The sequence below is a fragment of the Lycium ferocissimum genome, chromosome 1 (assembly GCF_029784015.1).
Source record: "Lycium ferocissimum isolate CSIRO_LF1 chromosome 1, AGI_CSIRO_Lferr_CH_V1, whole genome shotgun sequence".
NCBI classification, from domain to species: Eukaryota; Viridiplantae; Streptophyta; class Magnoliopsida; order Solanales; family Solanaceae; genus Lycium; species Lycium ferocissimum.
In genome coordinates, this window is record NC_081342.1 from 41,343,781 (window position 1) to 41,367,481 (window position 23,701).

Below are 23,701 nucleotides of genomic sequence, written 5' to 3' on the forward strand. Positions count from 1 at the left end.
AAAAGAATTTTTAAAGGTTCTTTTTGGGTTTTTTGAAGGTGGCCGAATATTGCCCCTTAATGTTGCTTAGAGCTTTTCTTGAATTTTCAAGACAATTATGTCTTGCTTGGTAAGCCCTCTCATATATATATATATATATCTTACAAGCATGTGAGGGGCACATGCCCCCTTTCTATATTTCTCTAGAATTTTTCCTTTCTTTCTCTTTTTTTTTTTTTCCAAACTAAAAGATGACTTATTGTTTTGTCATCATCTCTTCTTCTCCCTTTTTGTCACATGACCCGTATGCCATACTTGGAACTTTCATGAAAATCATGTGAAATTCCCGTTTACCCCTCGACTTTCCTTAATATTACCATTTTGTCCCTAACCTTCGCATTATTTTCACGGCCCATTTTGCGAATTTCTCTTCTTGCCCTTAGCCTTTCTCAATATTTCCAAATTCCAAATTTGCCCTTAACGCTCCGTAACGATAATAATATAAGCGACTTGCGCATTCAAACAAAACCAGAAAATGTAACCTCGTCCTTAACTTCCCGCCATTAACTCGAAATATTCAAATGTACAAAACGCGAGGTATAACAAATATGACTTATTTTGGGATGTTCCCGTACGTAGTGGCAGCCTTGTCGGCTTGCGTAGTGTGTTATGCTTGATTAGTTGTGACTCCTCAGGAGACAGGTTATCTTGATATATATGACGTTATGAATCTCTAGTTGTTTTTGCAAGTTTCCATACTGTCCTTAGTTTCAGTCTGATTATATCTAACAGGTAAGTTTACGAGTGTCCAGCACAGGCACTAGTCACGACCCATAGGGTTGGGTCATGACAGAATTGAATCAGAGACTATATTCCGGGCCTTTCTTATTCACACTTAAGATTCGAGGGCTGTCGGCGCGGCCGGAACCTCAGGTGGCAAATAATGCCGAATAAAGGCATCCACAAACTCTTGCCATCTTGGGGGAGGTGCATTTTCCCCTCTTGAGGAAATCCAGTTATTATACCATAAGATAGCCACGGCCCGGAGTCTATATGAAGCCAACTCCACAGACTCGGTATCAGAAGCATGAATAATTCTCAGCGTCCTCAATATCTCGTCAATAAAGCCCTGCGGGTCTTCATCCGGTTTCGATCCGAAAAATTCTGGAGTATTTAAGCTCATGAAATCACAGGCGCGGGCACTAGCCGCCCTATCACTTGGACTGCGCTTTGCCGGCGGGCGCGCGGCCGCGGGTGAGTTAGCGGCGAAACGACGTCCGTAAATCTGATTTTGGAGCTATAGGGGAAGAAGGTTTGGGGCACTCTCATGCTACGGCTAGCTGCTTTGGAGGATAGGAGTGGGAGTAACATGCGAGGGAGTAACACTCTGAGCCTCGCTATGTCCCAACTCAGTTGGAGGCTCTCGGCTAGTACCTTCCCCGGCGGCATTTAATATTGTCCGGATTTTCTTCTTTCTTGTCGGCATCACTGAAATTATAACTCACAATTAGAATGGAGGAAATCTTACATTATGGCTCTATCGCACGATTTATGAAAAAAAAGACGGTCATTATTCAAATGCCCGCCGGCCTCTCGTTTATAAGTGTGGCGCGCTTCGCGCCCCATAAACGGGACTCTATTAGACACGCTCGTAGACACGCCAGGACGCGGCGCTGCGATACCACTTTTGTCATGACCCGCCTAGTGGGCCATGACGGGTACTTGGAGCTAACTACCGAGCACCACATATCATACTACTATCGTCTTGACCTGTACACATGAAAACTCTATAAAGCATATTCGCGCATATATATATATATATATATATATATACAAGCCCTCGTGGAAGCAAAAGAATAATATACAAAATATACATCGAGGAGCACATGACAACTGCTACCCACATACAAGTATCTATGAGCCTCTAACTGGAATACTGGAATCATAAAGACGGGACAAGACCCCACCGTGCCCAAACATATGCACAAAAGAATCTATCAGAAACGGCACCTCTGACCTATGAAAGTGCTCCTGTGCAGGCTGAACTGGCTCCTAGGAAGCTGGATCGTCTCCCTGTTCAACCCCTGGGCATGAGCACGCATCCAAAAAGAAAAAGGATGTCGCATTTAATAATGTACCGAGTATGTAAGGCATGTATCATAAAATAACGAGGGAACGAGAAAATAAAATTAAGATAAGAGGGACGGTGTACGCACTCTTAAGGCGAAGTCATGCATGCATACTCATAAAATATCATATCATGTATTGCGCGGAACGTGCGTAAAACCCGATCCATACATCATCATATATCAATATATTGCCGTGGAACGTACGGCCGATCCATCGCCCGTATAGCCGCGTCGGGATGATAATAAAGGGATATACATGATATACTGATAGGGTGGCTATGCGTCTATAACGCCTCACCTTTTCCCCATATCCCCTATATACATATATACATATCATATATACATATACATATCATATGTACATATACATATCATATAGACATATAATAGAAGTAGCATGCATGAGAGCCCAAATAAAAGTGCGCTCTCTCGGAGTGACGTAAGGTCGTAAACCTCCGAGTACATTATGGCATCATTATCAATGTTAGGTCTCACCTTGAATGATCCATGACATGAACTGGGGCCATATGTTATATAGATCACTCAAACATAATGTTACACCCCGTAAAAATTTCACGTTACTAAGGCTGCAGACGGCTTAATGTGAGCTCAAGAAGGAGCAAATATTACAAGTATAAAGGATGAAATTCTACTGTATTAGCATGAGGATATCATGAGTGTCACGACCCAACCCCGTAGGCCGTGACTAGTGCCCGATCTGGACACCCAAACACTTCCTCAGATAATATCAAACACATCCAGGTATATAAAATGACAGAAATTTGAGTTTCAAATTTATATAATTTCTAGAAAAATTTTGGCGAGTTTCCTTTGTTTTACGGACTATCCAAAATAACCTGCGCTTAAAATACCAACAAAGGCCACACAGACGACGAACAACATATATACATATACGGGCCGACGAGGCTCATAGCCGCGTGGAATGGAATCGCCCAAACACAACATATACAAACACAAGGTTGTACGGAAGTAGGCACAACCCACAAACATGTCCACGGACCTCTAAAACGGACGACGAATCATATGACGGGACGGGGCCGCCGTACCCCCCCGAACAAATATGTACAATGCAACGAACGAATATATACCAAAAGTAGGCTCGAATAAGGGGAGCACTTCGGATAGCGAAGAGGGTGTCCTAAACCGGTGGATCACCAGTCACGTGCGTCTGTACCTACGGGCATGAAACGCGGCCCAAGAAGAGGGGTCGATGCGGAATATGCGAGCATGTAAGCGAAATACAATAGGCAGAGTCGTACTTTAAATAAGGAGTAGGAGCCATGGATACAGTAACCAGAAACCACAAAACTTACCTTCAGAACATAATTCATACATGTTCATATCATATACCACTCAGACAATCATTCTGCACATGCGTATACATATAAGCGTGTCCGGCCCTCTAGCGAGAGACTCGGTAAGTAAAATCATATCATCGTCCATATATACATACTTATAGCGTGTCCCGGCCTCAGTGAGAGACTCGGTGTATAGCGTGTCCCGGCCCCCTAGTGAGGGTCTCGGTGTATAGAATCATGTCATCATATACATAGCGTGTCCGTGCCCTCAGTGAGGGTCTCGGTGTATGTAATCATCATACCATCCTCTTATCACATATCATATCGGACTTCGAACCCAGTCACGTACAAAAATCATATGCGTAGAAATCTTCATTTCAAGCTCGACAACGCTTAAGTAATCATGCTCGGGGGTTGAAATCATAGCCACATGAAATTCCTTTAAAAATAGGTCGTTGGAATCAAACATAGAAAAGTCGCGGGACCCACGGACGAGCGTCAACCCCAATAGGCACGCCCGTGAAATCAACGATCATCATATGTTATCGAATCATTATTATAAACTCAAAAGACAAATAACTAACCGTACTTGAAATCGGGATAATAGTCACGTCAAGTTTTCCTCCGAACGTCATCGGGGAACGGATCAAATAAAATTTTGAAATCATAGTTACGTATAAAAATCATATGCATAAAATCATTGTCATAATCCAAAAGATAAGTAAAGTAGTCATATTTGAAATCGGAATAATAATTACAACGTTTCCTTTTAAAAGTTATAGAGATTACATAAAAGGGCGCCGCGGGACCCACGGACGAGTATAGACCCTAACTGAGCCCGCCTATGAAAAACATACTCATTCTATATCATACAAACTCCTACGAAAAATTTCAAAGCAATCCGAGCTTTTCTGAGAAAGTTATGGGCGTTTGAACTTTTGGAATCGCTAAAGAATAAGCTTTAAAACCAAAAATCAGCTTTCATGAAATCTTTACAAATTATGAATTCCAAGGATATAAGGATCAATGTTATGGCATATGAGCACAAGAATACCAAGGAAACAAATGTGAATCATAGACAAGCTCGGATTTGCGAGAATAGAGTTTCCTAGAGGCTCGTATCATAGCCTATTTTAACTAAAGCATGCCAAAAGAAAAGGTTACTTTACATACCTCAAACGCTCTCCAATATAATCCGAACTCAAGCCAAATCCAACCTACGATTCGGGCTGCCCAATGTCTACAAACATGTCATAAAATGCCAAACATTAGCTAAAGACTTTTTGGGCATTAAATTCCAATTTCGCCCCTAATTCTCTACGTAAATTTGGGCGGGGATTTCCCCGTAAATAGGCTACCCGAGAATTTAACTCGGCCAAATCAATCAACAACAACATCAATAACCAACCTAGCAACATCAACAACCAATTCGAAAGGCAAAACAACAATAATAGCTCTATTTTCCATCATTCGACAACATTCATGAATTCGATTCAACGGCTTACCTTCAAGCCAAGATCGACGCTTATACGTTCACATACTAACCCGAACCCATACCAACAATATTTAAAGACATTCTAAGCAATTCATACAACATTCCCAACAACCCAAATTTTTCTCCAATTCAGCCGAAAACAGCCCCAAACCCGAGAGAGCCTCTTTCCTAAACCATTCCTTATTTTCAAATCATGATTTGTATCCACAATTCACATTCTAACAATGCTATTATCATCAATATACAATTTACATTAAATGTACAAAAATCTCCAAATCAGTCCGCAACAATCACAATATCATTTTGAGTCACCAAACATTCATTTCCAACATAGAATTCATAGCGACGACGACTAAAACATTAAGCGACGTTAATTCAATTCTTGGCACATAAGGTGACCCATTTCGACCAACACTACACATATACATATATGGATGATTCTCAATCGTTCTTCACCTTACAATGATCATAATATACTAACTAAACATTAATTCATCACTTCAATACAACACAACACACACACACACTACACGGCTAGAACACCCCACCCACAACTCACTTCCAACATTCCATATTTCATGATTTTCCATCCAATTAGCATACTATAACAAGCATACAACCTTCACAATACATAAAACATAAAGAATTCTTACCTTTTTTCTTCAACTTTCCAATAGCCTAGGGTTTCCAAAAGATGAAAAATAATGGATTGATCGCTCCAACGATGCTTCCACGCTACTTAGGGACCTCAATATAATGGGTTTACATCAACAAAATAATTTTAGAAGGACAAGAAATGGGAGTGGATTTTCTTGAGCTTTGGCCGAGAGCCTCCTTCAATGGCTCTCTTCTACTTTTTTTTTTTGCAAGTGTTGAAAATGAACTAAAGATGACTAGTGGTCATCTTTTAATATCTTATGAAGAGTAGAATCCCCTTGGCCCACATTAATGAGTTGGATCACTTAAAAGATGACACAAAATTGTGTGGGGTCCCTCTCCACTATACACGGCCAACATGGAAAAAGTGGATGATTTTCAACTTCAATTTTATCACTTTTGGTTCCAAATTTTCCTAATTGTTCCATACCAACAAATTCATGCACATGACTTATATCTCAAAATAAAATCAAAGGTCAAAAATCCCGACCTTGCATCCCGGAATAGTTTTGTCCTTAACTTATCATAATTAAATCCGGATTATTCCAATGTACAAAAATACGGGTTCTAACATCCTCCCCCCCTTAAGAACATTCGTCCTCGAATGTTAGATTAACCTTACGGGTCATACAAACCATTTGGGGGAGTTTCCTTTTCAACTATCACAACAATACATTCATTTATCAAACAATTTATCAAACAACATAGTCAAGTAAAGAATTTGGATTACTTGTAGGCTCTGAAAATAAGTGAGGATACTTCTTTTCATCGTCGTTCCTCCCCCCCCCCCCTCCCGCTCCCGGGGAGTGTGCTTATATCATTACACGATCATTTGCCTTAGTCCACATTTCCCATTCCAAATAAACGGTACTTTGATCCTGACGTTCCGATTCCCTGACCTTCCATCTACTCACTTTCTTCCCTTTTTCCACATATCATTGCATTCGAACTGCCCAAGCTTAACTTGTAATAACCACAACATTAGCTTGCCTTATAATATTTGTGACATCTATACACTTTGTTGCCACTTCTGAGCTTCGTCACTCTTGTCCAATTAGTGTGTCTTCCCCTATACCGCCCACGTTGGTTGCGAATACACGTATGCGCTAATAAACCAGGTATGAGACATTACACACATACTCGGACATACAGTCGCTATCGTCTCACTTACAAAATATCTCCAAACACTGTTCGAGCTCACCCCAATTCCAAAATCGTGTTACATCTTCTTCCTTTTTACAGGTCTAATCTGCCTCGTTCTTCGTGACCACTTAAGGTTCCGACCCACTCCGCACACTCTAACTTCCTTTGGATTATTCTAGCTTCTCATTGCCTCTTTCGTTTGAATTTGTGAGATTTTCGAAGAAAACTTGGGGGGTCACCCATCCCAATATTTCTCTCACTCTAGCACGCTTAACCTCGGAATTTTGATGAAATACGGTGCTTTGATATTGGTCTGATAGCGCTCAGGTCACCGCATGACCTTCAGCACACCATCTGGAGTAAATTGAAGTCTTAACAGTTTCCAAAACGTTCTCACAATACAATTACCGTTTTACCCTTCTCGATCCCCCCCTCGCGTTCACCTTTCACTTATGAATACGATTACACTGGCGTCCCGACTTGCAGGATTCACTATAGGTAAACATAACTTAATCGTCTTAGTTTATGAATACTCGATTATCGATCCTCGAATTTTACGCTTACGGCTATTAAATATCAACCATACGAGAATATACGTACATAACAACATACATCTTAGTAAGGATTCATATACGTAGCCGCGTACGGTGACACTCCTTGCTCGTCATCGACGATGTATATAGGCGGTTCGAAGGACCGCTAAAACTAGAGGCTGCACGGCCTCACCACGACTGCCAAATGCATGATACCCGCCCGTGGGGGCGCGTGGCATTTAAGAAGGATGAACCGACGCGGGCCGGGCGGGGTGGGGGCGCGCCGCCGAGTTACCCGAAGACGGACACTTCCATGATATGCCTTGACGGCCGCAAGCAAACAAGCACCCGTACAGAACGGGGCACCGAGTCGGGCCATCACCGCCAGTCAACGAAGTGTCGATCCAGCCCTACTATATATCCGTGCATCCGACCGGGGCCACGTTAGCTACATACATGCGTTCATATCCGGACAAGGAATCAAACTTCAAGCCGACTTCCCGAATCGTCGCCCCGTCGTTTTCCAACAAAGAAATCGTCTACCCCCGGCCCGCCCGTCCTCCCCAGGCAGAACAAGCGTAAAAGCCTCTCCGTGAAATCCTCGCTCGCGCGCGGTGCCGGGAGGGCACTCACCTCCGGGCCGAAGATCCGACTCTATACCGGTTGGGCGCCACGTGCAACCGGTATGACGCCATCTCAATCGACTGCTCTCCGATGCGCTAATCAAACGCGAGAATGGCACGCCGTCGTTCGATGAACTCGCAAGGGGTCCTGCGGGCTTGGACCGCTCCCAGTGGGCCACGAGGTCAGAAAATCACGGGCCCTCGGCGTCGCGTACGTCCGGACGATCGTCATGTACGTGGCCGCCGCTACCAATCGTGTCAACAAGCGTATCGCCTCTCGTGGGGTCCCGTCATCGCCCGGCCGGGCCGGGGGGCGGGGTGCGGGTGCCGCGGAGGGCGGCGGTGGAGCCGCCCCGGTCTTTGTACCGTGGTCGCTCCCAATCCTCCGATGCCGGCGGCGTAGCGAACAGCGTCGTCGGAGGCAACATCCGGCTCAATCTGGGCACGAGCCCAGTAGTCACCGGAGCTCGGCCGGGGTCTCGCCAGCACCTATAGACTTGCCCTTCTGGGCAGCTGTGGCCTTCCTCGGAGGCATCGCTGAAAATAGAACATTTCTTCAGAAAGGAGTCATCCTAATAACACAGCTCTAACGCACGATCTAAGATCAGAAGAAAAGATAACATCCTAAATGCCCGGTAGCTTCCTGCTTATAGATGTGGTGCACAACACACCGATAAACAAGACTCTACTAGACACGGTCGTGGACATTCCGAGGACAAACCGCTCTGATACCACTTCGTCACGACCCAACCCCGTAGGCCGTGACTAGTGCCCGATCTGGGCACCCAAACACTTCCTCAGATAATATCAAACACATCCAGGTATATAACAGAAGCCGACAAGGCTGAGTTTCAAATTTATATAATTTCTAGAAAAATTTCGGCAGAGTTTCCTTTGTTTTACGGACTATCCAAAATAACCCTGCGCACAGAAAATACCAACAAAGGCCACGGGGCCACGCAACAACATATATACATATACGGGCCGACGAGGGCCGCCGTGGCGAATGGAATCGCCCAAACACAACATATACAAACACAAGACAAAGTAGGCACAACCCACAAACATGTCCACGTACCTCTAAATGAGACGGACGAGTAATCATATGACGGGACGAGACCCCGCCGTACCCCCGAACAAATATGTACAATGCAACGAACGAATATATACCAAAAGTAGGCTCCGAATAAAGGAAGCACTTCGGATAGCGAGAAGAGGGTGTCCTAAACCGGTGGATCACCAAGTTCGTGCGTCCGTGCACTCGGCGGCATGAAACGCGCCCCCCGAAGAGAGGGGTTCGATGTACGGAATATGTACCGAGCATGTAAAGCGAAATACAATAGGTAGTCGTACTTTAAATAAGGAGTAGAGCCATGGATACAAGAACCGTAAATCACAAAACTTACCTTCGAACATAATTCATACATGTTCATATCATATAGCACTCGTACAATCATTCCGCACGTGCGTATACATATAGCGTGTCCGCCCTCTAGCGAGAGACTCGGTAAGTAAAATCATATCATCATCCCATATATACATACCTATAGCGTGTCCCGGCCCTCTAGTGAGAGACTCGGTGTATAGCGTGTCCCGGCCCCCTAGTGAGGGTCTCGGTGTATAGAATCATGTCATCATCATATCATCATATACATAGCATGTCCCGGCCCTTTAGTGAGGGTCTCGGTGTATAGAATCATCATACCATCCTATTATCACATATCATATCAGACTTCGGAACCCATGGTTACGTACCAAAATCATATGCATAGAAATCTTCATTTCAAGCTCGATAACGCTTAAGTAATCATGCTCGGGGGTTGAAATCATAGCCACATGAAATTCCTTTAAAAATAGGTCGTTGGAATCAAACATAGAAAAGTCGCGGGACCCACGGACGAGCGTCAACCCAATCCGGGCCCGCCCGTGAAATCTACGATCATCATATGTTATCGAATCATTATTATAAACTCAAAAGACAAATAACTAACCGTACTTGAAATCGAGAAAATAGTCACATCAAGTTTTCCTCCGAACGTCACTCGGGAACAGATCAAATAAAATTTTTGAAATCATAGTTACGTATAAAAATCATATGCATAAAATCTGTTATATCCCGTATTTGGAACGTCGGGACGATTCGGGTTAACCATGATAAGTTAGGGTCAGGACCACTCCGGGATGCGAAGTCGAGATGTTTGACCTTCGGTTTTGTCGTAAGGCTTAAGTGTGTGATTTTATTGACATGGAACATTTAGGAAAAAATTGGGACCAAAGATGGAATATTTGGAAATGGCCAATTATTGAAAGAAAGAGAGGGAGTAAAACAAGGCCATGTGGCCGGCCACCTTTGGAGTGGGCCATGGCCACATGGTTGGCCATTATATGTAAAAAAAAGGGATGACTTAAGGTACCATTTATTCATCATCTCAAGACTTAGAAAAATCAAGAACATTAGAGAAGAAAACCAACCAACCATTCGGCCATAGCTTCCAAAAATCAAGACCAAGAGTAAGCCACCAAAAAAATTATTTCTTCAAGCAAACCTACTAATTGGAGGGTGCTTAGTAACGTGGAGTTGTTGTTTTAAGCGTTGGATTTGTTATAGCCCGTATTTCGTACGTTCGGACGTTGTGGGATAATGGTAAGAAATTAAGGTCAAGACTATGTTCAAAAATAATTTTAATGTCCGAGTTGTTAGGAATATTATTTATGGGTATTGGCATTGTGGGGATATTGAGAAAGGCTTAGGGCAAGAAGAGAAATTCGTAAAATGGGCCGTGGTAATATTGTGGAAGTCAAGGGGCAAAATGGTAATTTTATAAAGTTCAAGAAAAAATTCATGAAGGGGCCATGTTGGCCGTGCACTATATGCCTTTATTTTAAGTAATGGAGGCTATTTGTAAATTTTAAAAATGTGGGGGCCAAAGCTTCTTCAAGAAGACAATTAGTCTTCTTTGATTAAGCTTAAAGAAGAATCAAGAAAAGAAAAGAAAAATCAAGAAAAAAGAAGAAAAGTCTAGAAAGGGAAAAGAGAATACAAGGCCATACTTGAGGAACTTAAGTGCAAATATGAAAAGTGGTGGAGGATGTGCATATATATATATATTCATCTTTTAATTCATGAAAGAAAGAAAAAAAAAACAAGAAGAGAGGGAGTATAGTAGGCATTCGGCCATGATGGGAAAAAATTGGCCATGAAGAATTGATCAAGAAAAATTATTTTCTTCTATGTTTTCTACCCTTTGGAAGATGCTAATCATCATGGAGCAATTGTTGAGGCAAGCCAAGCCTTTGTTCATGCAATTCCCCACTTAAGTCATGTTGAAGAACTAAGTGAGAAAGGTGAGTTTTAATCCTCTTTTAGATGTGTTATGGTGATTGTGAATGTTGTAGTATATGGAAATGGATGAAAAACATGGAAATATGCATGTTGTATGTTGGCGGAATATATGTGTTGTGTTGGAGTAAAGTGATGAATTGATATTATCTAGTAATTGATTATTAAGTTATGGATGTTTGGTACATATTGTAGAGTATAGAAACGGATGAAAATTTATGGAAATATGGAAGTTGTGGTTGTGGCCGTGTAGTGCATGGTGTAGGCCGTGTGTATGTGTATTGTATGTCTAGGAGTGATGAATCAATTTTAATTGATATGTTGATTGTTGTAATGTGTTGAAATGAATGGAAAATTATGGAACCTTGAATGTTGTGTGTGCCCGTGGGGGGCTGTTTTGGAGGAGTATGGTGAACAAATTATATGTAACGTTTGGTCGTTGTTTCTTGTGGATTATGTGGTAAAAATAAAGGTTTAATAACTTGTGTTGAAGATGTAGAACCATGTGGGCTGATTTGGAGTTCCATGTGATTTCAATATGTTTTCTTGAATTTGTGGAAGTGATGTTGCTAGCATGCGGATTGTTGATACGTTTATGAAGTTGAAAGAAATAAATGCATTGTTGGTGTTCTTAAGACATTTGAAAGATTTGGGTTGGAAAGTCTTGAAAATGTTGTGAATTGATATTGTTATTATGATTGTTGGTTTGATTGTGGTTAGTTTGGCCGGGTTGTATTCCGGGATTGTTGTTGATTGAAATCGGCCGAGTTAAACTTGGTGGCATGGTATATTTACGGGGAAGTCGCCGAAATTTCGTAGACAAATGATTACTTTGAATTCTAACTTCTAGATGCTCAAATTGACAATTGGTAAATGTGACCAAATCATAGATTTTGGCGGATTTGCAGCTTGGATTCGGAGTAGCAGAAGGAGCAGAAAGAGGTATGTAAGACTTCACCCTTCTTTCTATGGCATGTCTTAGACGTACTAAGTTGGATACGGGCCTCGGGGATCATTCCTTTTCTCGAAATCCAAGATTGAAATTCGCCACTATTCATTCAGTAAGATTGAACTAGAAATGGTGCGAAATGTTGGAAAACTTCTTAGACCTTTAGAACTTGCATAAAAGAGACCCGATTACCTTAAAACTCTCATAAGCAATGTCATGAAACGTCTTACACGTAAATTGTGTACGCCGCCTCATTCGACCGAGGCGGGCCCACTATTCCCAAATCCCTTCTTATCGTTACATTAAGCTTATTTCCATGCTATAGCTAATAAAAGTTTTTGGTTATCGTTCCTACTATCAAATTAGTAGTGGTTTTAACTAAACTTTTGACTCCAATGCATGATATTTTCCTTACAAAAAGTTTATAACTGTTTTCCAAAATATTTCCTTTCTTTAAAAATCAAGTTTTACAATATTGAAAGTCTTAATGACTATTCTAAGGATTCTAAAGACCGGGAATTGTGCTTTATGACCCCGATTGATGTGTGAACCCGGCATACATACATATATATATAATAACGAGAACCGGAGCGCTATATAGGCCGATAAATATACATGGAATAGAATAGTAGAACCAGAGCGCTATAGACGCTGGTAAATATATATGATATAAGTGTGTGCAGGTGACAAAAATAATCAGAGCGCTATAGACGCTGATATATATCTATTTCGAATGAGACAGGCGCTATAGACGCCGATATTTATACTTGAAGCATGCATATATTTAAGGGGAAAAATAGGGATAAGGCGTAGAGCGTTATGTACGCATATCCACCGATCGTTGGAGTCCGGCACATGATATCGTCCCGGACGCGGGATGCCCGACGCGGGGTGTGCATATTATGGTTAAATGGATCGGCCGCCGACGCCGGCAATATAATATATTCTTTTTTTATGTATATGTGTATATATATACGAGTAAGGAAAGCTAAGAAAGACGCATTTGCCCAAGGGCACTTATAGGTACGGGGCTATCCTCTTATCTCATCACTGTATTCTATAATCCCACGGTATTGCCGTTCATACTTACGTTTTTGTTCGTATTATTATTATTATTCATGTCTTGCATACTCGCACATTGCTCGTACCGACCCCTCCTCTTCGGGGGCCGCGTTCATGCGCGCGGTACACCCGTACGGATCGAAGTTAATGTAAAAGATGTTCCGGCGAAGTTGGCAAGCTCCATTTGGCCCGGAGTGAAGCCGAGTCGAGTATACGTGCCGTGATTCCCGATTACGATTTAGAGACTTTGCAGTACGTAGTCGTGGGTTTTGGGAGTCGGTTTGTATTATAATACAAGTTTGTACGGTGACATGTTTTACTTGATTTAAAAGCAATAAAAGTATGTTTTAGTAACCTTATTGTATACACACGACTTAGAGGTTCAAAAAAAAAAAAATTTCAAGTACGTAGTAAGGGTTAGCGGGTTCGCTCGCTCCGATTACGGGGTCGGGTGCCCATCACACCCTAATCAAGATTGGGTGTGACAAAGTGGTATCGAGCAGTCGGTCCAAGGGTTGTACGCAAAGTCGTGTCCGCAGAGTCCGTTTATGGGTGTGAAGCCGGCCACATTTATAAACAGAGGCTACGGGCATTTAGGAATGGTTGACCTTCTTTCCGTCATGAGATCGTGCGATAGAGCCAAGTCATAGGAGATAAGATCCTTTATACTAATCGTTGACTTCCGCGTGCTTCCGCATCGCGGAAAAAGGCGAGAAATGATATGGAAGGCAAAAAAGAGGTGAGACCGGGTGAATATATTTGTTCCGTTATGTTGCGCCGGGCGCCGACAGAAATAGTCATATACGAGCGTAAAGTGAGTATCGAGAAGAGAAAAAGGGCAAAATAGTAATTATAAGGAAAAAGACGTGTTACGAAAATGCCTCGGAAGCCGTGAGACTTCGACTTGCCCTTGATCGTGTAATAAAAGGCATACGAGGAAGTAGACGCGAAAATATCGGTTGTTAAGGTACCAAATTCCACCAAAGTCTCGGGTTAAGCGTGCTCGGTGAGAGCAATTTCGGGGATGGGTGACCCCTGGGAAATAAACCAAAAGTCCTACAAATTGAGATACAAGGAACAAATGAATAGTTAAGAGTAACCTAAGGAAAACTAGAATATATGGATGGATGGAGACCTTAAGAGGATGCGTAAGACGAGGTGGATTAGCTTGGAAAAGAGACAGAAGTGTGTCATAGCTTGGGAATTAGGATAGGCTTGAATAGCGTTGGAAAGTACCTTGTGGGTTAGTTGGTAGTAAATGTATATATATACGAAAAGATGGAAATGTGTACCATATTCGGAAAAGAAAGAGAGTGAGTAGTCGGAAAATAAGGAGATCGAATGCCGAAAAAGGTGAAAAGTAAAGAGTTCCCTATGTGAGGCATAGGATTGGAAGGAAGGCGAGGAATAAGGTATCAACAAAGACTTCATAAAAGGACTATCGGCATATAAGGAGCCCCCTTAAAGGGAGAGACCGAGGAGTTCGATGAAGAATAAGGTAAAAGATAAAGAACGGGCATAAGGGAGGGAGTAGCTATAAAAGGAACCCTCCGCAGCATTATGACGCCCATAAGGTCAGTTGAACATTCGAGGATGAATGTTCTAAAGGGGGAGAGGATGTTTGTCACAGCCCGATCTCACTGGGGTGTGATGGGCACCCGACCCCGTAACCGGAGTCGAGCGAACCCGCTGACTCTTACCATGTACTGAAATTTTTTTTTGAAACTTTAAAGCAAACGTATTTAATAAGATTACTCTTATATAATAAGACTCTCTCATTGTCTTTAAATCAATTAAAATATGTAGCTATACAAAACTCATGTCATAATGCGAACTGACTCCCACAACCCACGACTCGTCCGCAAAGTCTCTAACCGTAATCGAAATCCCCGGCACGTGTACCGACTCGGCTACGCTCCAAAAGCCAAATGGAGCTTGCCAACTTCGCCGGAACATCTTCTATGTTAACTTCGATCCGTCCGGTGTACCGCGCGGCACGAACGCAAAGAAGAGAGAGGTCCGCACGAACAATGTACCGAGTATGTAAGACAGAACAAGACTAAAGATAGTAAAAACCGTAAGAGCATATCATGTATAAAACTCGTAAATTTCAAGAGATAATACCGTATGAAAACATAGACAAAGTTGTCACAGGATAAAGGAGTAACCCGTACCCGTGAGTGCCACTCGGCGGAGGCCATGCATGCCTAGCTTTTTCCTTTTTTTCGAACACTGTTTTTTTTTTTTTTTTTGTATATAGAAAAGATACTTTTCGAAAACGGTACTTTTTTTTTTTTCTCACGATGCGTACGCCGATTTCATCGACCTCTCCCACCCCCCTCCCCAACAAAGTGTCCCAAGTATATCATATTATATATGAATATATATCACGTATCGTACGCGCGTACGCTCTCCCATAAATCCCGCGTCCGGCACCCCGCGTCCGGATGATAAGCCACCGAATGTGGTGGACACGGTTGCCCTCCCCATTCCCCACATATACAAAGGCACACAAATACATTCATCAATATCAAGTATTATATACATTATTATATAAACAAAGATTTACGGGAGCCCAAGGAAAATCGTGTGTCTATCGGAGTGACGTAAGGTCGGTAACCTCCGATTACATTATGGATTGACCGGAATCGCTTTGTCTCACCTTGAAAGAACGAGTATTTTAAGGCGAGACTATCAATGAAAAGCAACATCATGAACAACGTAGAATAGGGTCACAAGACAGTATTTCGTGTACTTGGGAATCTTAGGAAAAGTTCATCATACTTTTTCTCACCTCTAGCATCATCATTATCATCATAGAACCATAATCGTTGTCTTAGTCTTTAAGGCTTTCAATATTGTAAAACTTGGTTTTTGAAGAAAAACGAATATTTTGGAAAACATTTGTAAACTTTTAGGAAGAAAAATCACGCTTTGGGATCAAGGGTTAAATTAAAATAGTTATTGTTTTGTAGTCGGAATGACGATCAAAAACCTTCATTGACTATAGTACGGAAATAAACTTAATGAAACAATAAGAGGGAATCCGGGAATAGTGGGCCCGCCTCGGTCGAATGAGGCGGCGTACACAACTTACGTGTAATACGTTCCGTGATATTACTTAGGGGAGTCTTAGGGTAATCGATTCTTATTCTTGCAAGTTCTGGGGGTTTAGACCTTCCTTTCACTATTCGTGAGCTTTGGGTTCAATTCTACTGAGTGAATAGTAGGAAATTTCAACCACAGATTTCTAGAGTTAGGAAAGTCCCCGAGGCGCGAAATCAAGCCTACACGTCTAAGACATGCCAAAGAAAGGAAATAAAGTCTTACATACCTTTTTCCACTTCTTACGCTCCTCCAAATTCAAGCTCCAAGTTCGCCGTAATCTACATATTGGTCACATTTACCAAATGTTAACTTGAGCATCTAAAGGTGAATTCTCAAAATAACACTTGCCTACCAAAATTTCGGCAGAAGCATTTCCCCGTAAATGCGCCATCCCCGAGATTCTAACTCGGCCCATTTCAACAACAACAACCCGAGAATGGAACTCGGCCACAACAACAACAACAATGCCAACAATTTTACTAGCAACATTCAACTCATATTCAATTCAATTCATATGACTTCCAAAATGATTTAATCAACATACTACTTTACCCAACACCTTCCAATTCAATAAGAACATTCAACAATACATTTATTTCTTTCAAACTCATAAACTATATCAACAATTCCATAAGTTACCAACATCATTTTCATCCACTCAAGTGACTATATTAAAATTGCGTTATGCTCCAAATCAGCCCACAACAATTATAATTTCCATTGGAGTCATCAACCTTCATTTTCACCACATAATCTACAACAATCAATGACCAAAATACCATATAAAATGAGTTCATTATATTTCACCCCAAACAGCCCCCACACGGCCTAGCCCTTAACATGCAAAATTTCCATGAAGTCCATTCATTTCTACATACCAAACATGCACAAACCATCTATAATACATACTCCAAACATGCTAAATAAATTTGTTTGTCACTTCTATCTTATGCTACATATACACGGCTACACACAACATTCCATATTTTCTTATAAATTTCATTCTTTCCCACATACTACAACATACCAAACCATTCATAACATAACAAGGAGATGAATTCTTACCTTTCTTCACAACTTCTCAACTTAGCTAAGGTTGGAGTTTTGCACCAAAGAGTAATTCTCTTGCTTCAACAATTATACCATGTTGGAGAGCATCTTTGAATTAGTAGAAATACCATGAGACAAAAATTTTTGGGCAAGATTTTTGATCTTCTCTTTCTCCTCCTTCATGGCCGAATTGGCCCTTCTTGTTCTTTCTCTTCTCCTTTTTTTTTTCAAGTCTTTCTCTCCAATTCATCTTGAATTAAAAGATGAACTTATATATATATATATATATTCCACCACCTTTCCACATTTATAAATAAGTCCCTCAAAATATGGATATAGACACATGATTCCCCTTTCCTCCATTTCTCTAGAATTTTCTTTTCTTTTCTTGAATTTTCCTTAAAATAAGAGATGACTTAGCTAAGTCTTGCCATGTACACTTTGGTCCATATATTCTTCACATGGCCCTTCTCTAGAATTTTCTTGAAAATTAATAAAGATGACCCCTTTTGTCTTCTCATGCAAGCTTTGGCCCTTTTTAAAATTTTTCTTGAACTTTTGTGTGAAATTACCATTTCACCCCTAGCCTTCCACATTATTCCCATGATGCCACTTTACAAATTTTCCTTTTACCCTTAGCCTTTCTCAATATTTCCATACCTCCAATGTTCACAAATAATATTCCTAACAACTCGTACCCTAAAATGACTTCAGAACATAGTCTTGACCTTAATTTCTCACCATTGTCTCGCTATGTCCGGACGTACGAAATACGGGCTATAACATCCTCCCCCCCTTTAGAACATTCGTCCTCGAATGTTCAACCGATCCTACAAGGTCTTGTAATACTTCGGGGGGTCCCGTTTATAGTCGCTCTTTCCTTTACGCCCGTCTCTTATCGTCCGCCTTATCTTGTCATAATGAAACCATTTGGCCTTTCATGAGTTCCTTCTTCGTGTCATAGGTTTCCTTTTTCTAGTACTTGAAAATATGGCGATCCCTTTCTAATATGATCTCCCCCCTTAAGGGGCTCCTTATACCAACAAATGGTCTTCTATAAAGTCTCCGTTTATACCTTGCCTCTCATCTTCCTTCCTAACTATGTCCGACATATCGAGAACTCCTTACTTTTCATCTTTTTTCCCAAGACTTTGATCCCTTTATTTTCCATCTACTCACTCACTTTCCTTTCGAATTTCGTACGCATTCTCATCTATATATATACTATCCATCGGTCCACAATGTACTTCCATACGCTATTCAGGCCTATCCTAATTCCTACTGCAATACACTTTCTGCCCCTTCACCAAGCTAGCCTGCCTCGTCCTACGCGTCTTCTGATAGTCTCCATCCATCCCATATGCTCGAGTTTCCCTTAGGCTAACTCAACTTCTCATTTGTCTCATATGTCTAAATATGTTGAATTTCTTGTAAACTTCCTGTGGGGTCACCCATCATGGAATTGCTCCCACCGAGCACGCTTAACCTTGAAACTTTGCCGAAATTTCTGATGCCTTAACGCCGATATAATCGCGTCCACTCCGCCACATGACCTTTATTACATGCTCGGGGCAAATCGAAATCTTGCGCTCTCCGAGACATTTTCGTAACACGTCCTTTTCTCTTCAATTACTATTTTGCCCTTTTTGACCCTCACATTCACCTCCCGCCTCGTACGTATGGCTATCTCCTATCCCGGGCTTCCGGACCCCTCGAGGGTAGCGATCACACCTTCGCCGCCATGCCGGACCCATAACCTTTCCAAAGACGTTCATGTTTTTCTTATTCGCGGTATTCTCTTTCGCCGCTTCTTTCATCGTACGGGGAGGCTTACATAAGGAATTTCTTCTTCCTCATGACTTGGCTCTATCGCACGATCTAAGACAAAGCAGGTCAACATTTAAATGCCCCGTGTGCCTCTCCGTTTATAAACGTGGCCGGCTTCACACCCATAAACAGGACTCTCGCCGGACACGACTTTGCGTACATCCCTTCGACCGACCTCGCTTCCGATACCACTTTGTCACACCCCGATCTCACCGGGTGTGTGACGGGCACCGACCAGTAACCGAGTCGAGCGAACCCGCTGACTCTTACCATGTACTGAAATTTTTTTTTTTGTATATAGAAAACAGATACTTTTCGGAAAACGGTACTTTTTTTTTTCTCACAAGCTAGCGTACGCCGATTTCATCGCCTCTCCCACCCCCTCCCAACAAGAACCCAAGTATATCATATTATATATGAATATATATCACGTACGTACGCCGCGTACGGCTCTCCCATAAATCCCGCGTCCGGCACCCCGCGTCCGGATGATAAGCCAACCGAATCTGTGGACATTACGCTGCCCTCCCATTCCCCTACATATACAAGTGCACACAAATACATTCATCAATATCAAGTATTATATACATTATTATATAAACAGCATTTACGGGAGCCCAAGGAAAATCGTGTGTCTATCGGAGTGACGTAAGGTCGGTAACCTCCGATTACATTATGGATTGACCGGAATCGCTTTGTCTCACCTTGAAGGAACGAGTATTTTAAGGCGAGACTATCAATGAAAAGCAACATCATGAACAACGTAGAATAGGTGGTCACAAGACAAATATTTCGTGTACTGGGAATCTTAGGAAAACAACTCATCATACTTTTTCTCACCTCTAGCATCATCATTATCATCATAGAACCATAATCGTTGTCTTAGTCTTTAAGGCTTTCAATATTGTAAAACTTGGTTTTTGAAGAAAAACGAATATTTTGGAAAACATTTGTAAACTTTTAGGAAGAAAAATCACGCTTTGGGATCAAGGGTTAAATTAAAATAGTTATTGTTTTGTAGCTCGAATGACGATCAAAAACCTTCATTGACTATAGTACGGAAATAAACTTAATGAAACAATAAGAGGGAATCCGGAATCAGTGGGCCCGGTCGAATGAGGCGGCGTACACAACTTACGTGTAATACGTTCCGTGATATTACTTAGGGGAGTCTTAGGGTAATCGAGTCTTATTCTTGCAAGTTCTAGGGGGTTTAGACCTTCCTTTCACTATTCGTGAGCTTTGGGTTCAATTCTACTGAGTGAATAGTAGGAAATTTCAACCACGATTTCTAGAGTTAGGAAAGTCCCCGAGGCGCGAAATCAAGCCTACACGTCTAAGACATGCCAAAGAAAGGAAATAAAGTCTTACATACCTTTTTCCACTTCTTACGCTCCTCCAAATTCAAGCTCCAAGTTCGCGTAATCTACATATTGGTCACATTTACCAAATGTTAACTTGAGCATCTAAAGGTGAATTCTCAAAATAACACTTGCCTACCAAAATTTCGGCAGCATTTCCCCTGTAAATGCGCCATCCCCGAGATTCTAACTCGGCCCATTTCAACAACAACAACCCGAGAATGGAACTCGGCCACAACAACAACAACAATGCCAACAATTTTACTAGCAACATTCAACATATTCAATTCAATTCATATGACTTCCAAAATGATTTAATCAACATACTACTTTACCCAACACCTTCCAATTCAATAAGAACATTCAACAATACATTTATTTCTTTCAAACTCATAAACTATATCAACAATTCCATAAGTTACCAACATCATTTTCATCCACTCAAGTGACTATATTAAAATTGCGTATGCTCCAAATCAGCCCACAACAATTATAATTTCCATTGAGTCATCAACCTTCATTTTCACCACATAATCTACAACAATCAATGACCAAAATACTATATAAAATGAGTTCATTATATTTCACCCCAAACAGCCCCCACACGGCCTAGCCCTTAACATGCAAAATTTCCATGAAGTCCATTCATTTCTACATACCAAACATGCACAAACCATCTATAATACATACTCCAAACATGCTAAATAAATTTGTTTGTCACTTCTATCTTATGCTACATATACACGGCTACACACAACATTCCATATTTTCTTATAAATTTCATTCTTTCCCACATACTACAACATACCAAACCATTCATAACATAACAAGGAGATGAATTCTTACCTTTTCTTCACAACTTCTCAACTTAGCTAAGGTTGGAGTTTTGCACCAAAGAGTAATTCTCTTGCTTCAACAATTATACCATGTTGGAGAGCATCTTTGAATTAGTAGAAATACCATGAGACAAAAATTTTGGGCAAGATTTTTGATCTTCTCTTTCTCCTCCTTCATGGCCGAATTGGCCCTTCTTGTTCTTTCTCTTCTCCTTTTTTTTTTCAAGTCTTTCTCTCCAATTCATCTTGAATTAAAAGATTAACTTATATATATATATATATATATTCCACCACCTTTCCACATTTATAAATAAGTCCCTCAAAATATGGATATAGACACATGATCTCCCTTTCCTCCATTTCTCTAGAATTTTCTTTTCTTTCTTGAATTTTCCTTAAAATAAGAGATGACTTAGCTAAGTCTTGCCATGTACACTTTGGTCCATATATTCTTCACATGGCCCTTCTCTAGAATTTTCTTGAAAATTAATAAAGATGACCCCTTTGTCTTCTCATGCAAGCTTTGCCTCTTTTTAAAATTTTTCTTGAACTTTTGTGTGAAATTACCATTTCACCCTTAGCCTTCCACATTATTCCCATGATGCCACTTTTACAAATTTTCCTTTTTACTTTAGTTTTCCTCAATATTTCCATACCTCCAATGTTCACAAATAATATTTTAACAACTCGTACCCTAAAATGACTTCAACATAGTCTTGACCTTAATTTCTCACCATTGTTCTACATAATGATGACGCATAAATACGGGCTATAACAATGTTATAGCCCGTATTTCGTACGTTCGGACGTTGTGGGATAATGGTAAGAAATTAAGGTCAAGACTATGTTCAAAAATAATTTTAATGTCCGAGTTGTTAGGAATATTATTTATGGGTATTGGCATTGTGGGGATATTGAGAAAGGCTTAGGGCAAGAAGAGAAATTCGTAAAATGGGCCGTGGTAATATTGTGGAAGTCAAGGGGCAAAATGGTAATTTTATAAAGTTCAAGAAAAATTCATGAAGGGGCCATGTTGGCCGTGCACTATATGCCTTTATTTTAAGTAATGGAGGCTATTTGTAAATTTTAAAAATGTGGGGGCCAAAGCTTCTTCAAGAAGACAATTAGTCTTCTTTGATTAAGCTTAAAGAAGAATCAAGAAAAGAAAAGAAAAATCAAGAAAAAAGAAGAAAAGTCTAGAAAGGGAGAAAGAGAATACAAGGCCATACTTGAGGAACTTAAGTGCAAATATGAAAAGTGGTGGAGGATGTGCATATATATATATATATTCATCTTTTAATTCAAGAAAGAAAGAAAAAAAAACAAGAAGAGAGGGAGTATAGTAGGCATTCGGCCATGGTGAAAAAAATTGGCCATGAGGAATTGATCAAGAAAAATTATTTTCTTCTATGTTTTCTACCCTTTGGAAGATGCTAATCATCATGGAGCAATTGTTGAGGCAAGCCAAGCCTTTGTTCATGCAATTCCCCACTTAAGTCATGTTGAAGAACTAAGTGAGAAAGGTGAGTTTTAATCCTCTTTAGATGTGTTATGGTGATTGTGAATGTTGTAGTATATGGAAATGGATGAAAAACATGGAAATATGCATGTTGTATGTTGGCGGAATATATGTGTTGTGTTGGAGTAAAGTGATGAATTGATATTATCTAGTAATTGATTATTAAGTTATGGATGTTTGGTACATATTGTAGAGTATAGAAACGGATGAAAATTTATGGAAATATGGAAGTTGTGGTTGTGGCCGTGTGGTGCATGGTGTAGCCGTGTGTATGTGTATTGTATGTCTAGGAGTGATGAATCAATTTTAATTGATATGTTGATTGTTGTAATGTGTTGAAATGAATGGAAAATTATGGAACCTTGAATGTTGTGTGTGTAGCCGTGGGGGCGTTTTGGAGGGAGTATGATGAACAAATTATATGTAACGTTTGGTCGTTGTTTCTTGTGGATTATGTGGTAAAAATAAAGGTTTAATAACTTGTGTTGAAGATGTAGAACCATGTGGGCTGATTTGGAGTTCCATGTGATTTCAATATGTTTTCTTGAATTTGTGGAAGTGATGTTGCTAGCATGCGGATTGTTGATATGCTTATGAAGTTGAAAGAAATAAATGCATTGTTGGTGTTCTTAAGACATTTGAAAGATTTGGGTTGGAAAGTCTTGAAAATGTTGTGAATTGATATTGTTATTATGATTGTTGGTTTGATTAGGTTAGTTTGGTGGTTGTATTCCCGGGATTGTTGTTGATTGAAATCGGCCGAGTTAAACT